The sequence below is a fragment of the Indicator indicator genome, chromosome Z (genome assembly GCF_027791375.1).
Source record: "Indicator indicator isolate 239-I01 chromosome Z, UM_Iind_1.1, whole genome shotgun sequence".
In the NCBI taxonomy this organism is placed as follows: domain Eukaryota; kingdom Metazoa; phylum Chordata; class Aves; order Piciformes; family Indicatoridae; genus Indicator; species Indicator indicator.
Window position 1 is genome coordinate 26,740,623 of NC_072053.1, and position 6,738 is coordinate 26,747,360.

Genomic DNA, 6,738 nt, shown 5'->3' on the forward strand with positions numbered 1-6,738 from the left:
GTTTCCAGATGCATAGGTTTAAAAGTTATGAGGATCAATGATGATCCCCAGTGTGATCCTCTGAACAGAGCCCATATCATTTCACTTGCTAATTTCCTCATGAGGCCTGTAACATATTTGAAAAAGAACACATGTTTAAGTAAGATATCAAGTCTTTATTTTAAGTCTGCAGTTGACAGAAAACTCATCACAGCCCTCCATAAATTGTTTCAGTGTTAATAATCACTATGGCAAACAAAAAACAGGCTTGCCCCACCTTGCTGAGGTTTGCTCAGTGATACAAAATTTACCCTAAAAGTAATAGTCTGGACAGCTCTTGGATAGTCATTTTACTATCCTGATGTTGTGAGTTACAAAGATGTAGAAGTTTAATAATTGCTGCTAAATGCCCTCTTTCATTAATAAAAGAACACAAAGGAATTCATTGCCATGAAAAAAATGTGAATACAATTTTTGCACATAGAGAGCAGAAATATATTTAATATTTCTCCTACAACACCATATGCAGGTTTGCCCTCTTCATGCCTTTCTCATCTAAACTATTGTTAGGATTTTGTTCCTTGATGACTAAGTCCTGCTCTTGTCTCACTGGCCATATAATTTTCTTTTTTCTTCTAACAATTGTTTTTATTTGCTATTTTTCACTTGCCCTTTTATAACAATACATTTTAAATTCAGACAATTTTGCTCATATTAATACAATTCTGTATTTATGGATAGCTAAAAAACATTATTCTAAATGTATATAGAACAACTGAAGGCAGATTCTGAAGATGTTGCTGTTAGGAAATCATCAACCCCTAACATTTCACTAATGGTGTGAGATGCCAGATATGTTTCCAGCACTGAATCTTCTACACACCCGAAACCAAGAACAGCACAAATCCTTTTCACTATATTATTCTTTGCAAGCCTCTGTGTTTGTCAAAACAACAGCAAAGCTCAGAAGCTAAACCATTTACCTTTGAGTTATTTAACACCATCTTCTGCCACCCTGCTTCTCAGAACTCCTTGTCTCTTGCATTGACTCAGAAAACTTGAGAACCTCCTTGGACTTTCTTTTTGTACTTCATGTCCTCCAGCAACAATATAAGCTAAATTTCTCTCCCTGAAGATAAGACAGCAGGCTTACTCAGATTTCAATCTCCCTGCTTTCTGATAGCAGAAGTCTCAGCTTAAATGCAAGCAATGAGAGAATGGAAGATAGTTTGATGGACAAACTGCCATCAAAACTGATCTGTTGCTTAAGCTAGTGAAAACTCATTGTTGTTTCCAGGCTGAGACTGAGAAGTTACTCTCATAAGGTTCAACAATGAACAGTATAAAGTCATACACACATAAAGTTAAGACTTATCCATCTTGATCAATTAACACTGGCCTGTTCATCTGTAACCACAAAAGACTCAGTACTGCCTGTCTAGCACACATCCTCACTGCCACAGCACGGAAGAACTGCATACACAATGGATTTATGTTGACAGCATTCTTAGATGGTTATGAAATTTTATCTCTTCAGACAGGGAATGGAGACAGACATGCATTCCAAGCAATATTAAATGGAAGGTTGAGAATTTCTGAGGAACAGCCATGTATTACACAGAATGGAGCTGAGATAGCTAATACATATCACAAAGGTCACAACGGAACCTCAGCATTTCTGCTCAATTATCTCTACTTTTATGCAACCCAGTTTAGGGAAAGGAAAAAAAAACAACCCACTGTTTCTGGTTTATTTATGTTCGTATATGAAAAATACTTTGTTTTCTCCTAAATTCCACCACATCTTTTCCAAAATTCCATAGCACACTGTAAAGGGTCTCAATTTCTGATACCTGTTTTGTTTTCGTGCATGATTTTTATGAAACATCCCAAAGTTAATCATATTCAATCTTTTAGGCAATGGGGCGGGGGGGGGGGGTGGGGGGATCCCCCTAGAATAACATATTTGTTACATTTATTGCATTATCTTCACTGATTCACTAGTTCAAAATCTTTCTTCCAGTGTAGTTTTAGTGTTCAAGATAATTTCATGCCCTCTAGTGGCAGCTCTGCCAGGCATCCTGAAATGGGACATTCCATCAACAGAGGATTGAGAAATGAAAAAAAAAAAAAGTTTATTTCCCTTATAAGATGGACCATTTCTACAGCTTAAACTACAGTAATTTCAAGCTATGAAGGTTTATCACCAGCAAAACAAAATAATAGAGATATTTGCACACGTAGCAGCAAAGAAAAGTCACCTACTGAATAAGCATTTGACTGAGTTTCCTTGTAGAACTGATATTGATGGAAATTGGTCTACTTGTAGCCATTTCCTTGAGAAAAAAAAAAGTGAGTTTCCTACTAGGGCATAGTTCTGTCAAATACTATGATTTTGTATTATGATTTGTCAGAAGTTTAAGATTTATTGATGGTGAGAGGTGAATCAAAGGGTCAAATCATAGCAGCGCTTAATCATTAACCAAATTCAAACTAATGAGGTGATCCAGTAGAATATGCTATAATCAAAAGAGCAACTTAACTACAGATTTGATAATGGCAAGATTCACACTAGCTTACTAATTTCACACAAAATTACTACTACATTAAAAAATGTATGTATATGCAGAGATGTTACCACAAAATATACAAACACACACATAAAGATATTTGAATTCCATAGAATATATAGACATCCACACTCATGAAAGTGAAAAATGTGTACGCTCAAACATGTAGATAGGTAGAGAGGTGGATGAAAGAAATTGAGGCTACCCTGTAGAGAAAAATTTCTTCATCTTGAGTTTAGAAAAAATGCTTATAATGCTTTGGCATTCTCAGTGGAAGAGTCTGAGTCTTGAGAAGTCTGACTTCATCCTGGCCTTTTCATGCAGTTTGTACTGGAGGGATGTCTCACTCAATGGAGATGTTTGACGTAGCTTGCTGTTATCCAGGAGGGCTCAAAAAGTCTCACTTTATGATCACTATGTAGAGGGTCTAAGATAACTGATTTTCCTCAGATACTTTTCCACTTTGGCCCACTTTGGATGTTGAAATATTCTGGTATTTTCTGCCAGCTATGCAGATCAGAACTTTCTGATCTTCAAAGTCTGATATCAACTGTCGTCCCCCCACCATGTTGGCCATGACCCAACTATGGATGTACTATACTAGGCTATCAGGAGGTGATTTACTCTCAAGTGATAGGGAAAGCAATACTAGGTTTGGGAAAGCAGTGGCCCAGTATATCAAAGAGATGCTTTCTGGTCTGCTGTGTTCTGTAGCCTGTGTCTGACTTTGCCCGTGGTTGGTATGTTTCTTAGGAAGGGAAAAAACTGCACCAGGTTTCAAGTGACAGGGAGGATCATACCACCACAGTCTGCCCCATGACTAAAGTCAGTTCATCCATACAGTGGCCAGGTGGTTGCCTCTTGCCTCTATGCCTATGAACAGAGAATGATGTAATCCAATTACAACTTAAAGGATTTTTTGCTTGTTTGTTTGTTTGGGGTTTTTTGTTGGTTAGCTTCAGAAGTCTTATTAAATGTGGTTAAGTGATCTTATACACAGAGGGAAATTTCTGCACAAGTGTAACTTGTTTAGCCATCCTCTGAACTCCAGTATACAAACAAATGTTTAACAACAAGTATAGCAGTAGTCAGAAAAATCATGAAGTGCAACATCAGGTTCAGTGTCCCCATTATTGTTGGAAAGCATCTAAACAGGACTTCTCAACATAAGTGTTCTCCATCCTTTTCAACTCTTTTTAGCACTCAGTGTACTTCTTCAACATCATTACTGACTCTGCTAAGAGTCTTTTGTCCTGTTGCCCATGCTTATTGTAGAAGGTTGGTTAAGTCATGCTGATAGAAGAGTTGTTTGATTATAGTTAGAGTCGTTCCAATAGGTGTAGGTTGTAGCTCATGATATAAAATATAATCAAAAGACAAATCATTGTGAGTAGTTATTGGTATATAACGTCCAGACACATGTTTGTTTTTTTTTTTCCAGGCTCCACAAAGGGTTATCATCAGAAAGAAAGGGCTAAGTTGCACTTGTCACTGTAGATGGCTACTGAGGGCCTAAGAAGATGACTTCTTCAAATTCTTTAAGAACCCTTTTATAGGGTGGTTTATAATTTTGCAGGTTGTTTTTCCTGGGGGAAAAAAAAAAAGAGAGAGAAAAGTTGACTGTTTTAAAATGTTCATTTTCATGTCTGCAACAGATTGCCTGCACACAGTACTAATCAGGATTAGCTTACTGGTGGGAGAAAGATGAAAAATCTCATTTACAACCTCATTATGGTTTCAAATTATTTTAGGAGTTTTTTCCACTAAGTCAATAACATAACAGACTTTCTTGTCATAATTTTGCCTCATTGATGGCACCAGTTCCTGAAAAAAACATGACCAAATTTCATCTGGCTCTGTCCCTTTGTTCTGCCCTGGTTGTGACAGCCACAGCCTGACAGACATCAGCACCACCACTTGGAGCAGCAAAATCCCATTTCTGAACTGGCTTCACAGCTGCACAAGGCATCTCCACATTGTCACTCCAGGTTGTCCAATAAAGCAAATTCTAAACGTGGGCTAGTTTTTGGTTTTTTATATCTAGTGGGTTTTGGTTTAATGCCTATTTACACAAATCATTTAGGTCAGCATGATTTCCAGTACCGATCAACTCATAACTCATGAAAACAGTCTATTTTGGAGAAAATAATATTAATGATTAAGGACATTGGAATTAAGATGAATATGGACTGAAAAGTTTGGTAAAGGAGTCAAATTAGGTGCAGTAAAATATATAGAAATTAATAAGGGGTCCAGAAAATGCATATCAGAAGACAATTTTCTGTAGTTTAACCTGTGAGGATTCACATGAATGTACAAGATTCCCCAGATCAATGTTAGGAGTAACTTTAGGAGGAATACATAACCCCAAACACTTCTACCTCTTGTTGGGATTCTAGTGCTTACTCTAGGTTGGCCATACTGGTGGAGGGCAGCACACTGGACCATGGATCAAGTGCCATGGCAGAAGAGAACAACCCCTGCATTGAAGGTGACACTGACAGTGCACTGCCTGCAAGCAGCAGAACACTGACAATCACTAGCCTTGATGGAAAAAGAACTTTGGCAGCTCTGAATAACTGACAGATGCTGATGCAGGGTCTGAGGAGCAACTCAGAACCTACTGAGGGCAGGTAATCATGAATGGACCAGGTCAGGGTGCTTCCACCAGTACCAGGTGAGCTGGCAGGGAAACCTAGAAGCCTTGATACAGACTTGTCTGATATAAATGCCTTCAGCTGCACCATCCTGGGCAGCTGCCAGCTCTCTCTCAGGAGGAGATTGATGCTTCTCACTTTAGCATTGACACTGATAGTCAGAACTGCTCTCTGTAAAATTGCTGCTGCAAAATTAGTGTTTGGGTTTTGAGATGGTGGCACAGGTGATGCAATAAAAGCGTGTTCCACTGGGGGGGCCACCAAAAGGGTGATTGTTTGATGAACTGTTCTTTGGGCTCTGTTGGGATTTGCTAATTAAAACAGACTTCTGGAGTTAAGCAGTAAAGGAATTTGGGGCTAAAATGCTGGGCTGGGTTGTGCTGTGTGTTAAAAAAAAGGTAAATGCACAAACCAAGCAACAGAGCTGTGACAATATGTGCACTGACACTGGAAAAATGAAGGTCAGAAGAAAACCAATGAAGAACTGTAAAACCCAGGTATCAAACCCAGGTACCAATCACATCAGTGAAAGAAAGCAATGAGTCTTGTAGCATTCCCCCTCTACTCAGCTCTGGTGAGACCCCACCTGGAGTACTGCGTCCAGTTCTGGAGCCCCTATTACAAGAGGGATATGGACATGCTGGAACGTGTCCAGAGAAGGGCCACCAGGATGATCAGAGGGCTGGAGCACCTCTCCTATGAGGACAGACTGAAAGAGTTGGGGCTGTTCAGTCTGGAGGAGAGAAGGCTCTGAGGTGATCTTATGGTGGCTTTCCAGTATCTGAAGGGGGCCTACAAGAAAGCTGGGGAGGGACTTTTTAGAATATCAGGTAGTGATAGGACTGGGGGGAATGGAATAAAGCTGGAAGTGGGGAGATTCAGGCTGGACATGAGGAAGAAGTTCTTCCCCATGAGAGTGGTGAGAGCTTGGAATGGGTTGTCCAGGGAGGTGGTTGAGGCCCCATCCCTGGAGGTGTTTAAGGCCAGGCTGGATGAGGCTCTGGCCAGCCTGATGTAGTGCGAGGTGTCCCTGCCCATGGCAGGGGGGTTGGAACTAGATGATCCTTGTGGTCCCTTCCAACCCTGACTGATTCTATGATTCTATTATTCCAGCGAATAGCCCCCAGATATAGAAAAATTATTTGAAACAAAGACCTTTGAGAAGTAGCAGATACTTTGAACTACATCTGAGAAATTAGCAAGAATTGTGTACCTGGCAGGATGATGATAGGAAAGTATGAAGAACTGGGGACAAACCAGACACATCTCCTCTAGTGAATTCTTTCTAATTGCTTGTAAACAGGTGAAAATCTTTGAAAGAAACTTGTATTCAGGGATCCAAAGAGACCTGAGAAATTATTAATAGGATGTGATTAGACACCACAGGACCAAGAGGAGGACCACTAGAAACTGTGCCACTCATTCATAGCATGTGTGACACAGCTCCTCCAGAGATGTTGAAACACTGACACTATCAGTTCACCCTGCTCACCATGCAGGAGCCCTGGGAAGAAAACCAAGCACCTGAGAAA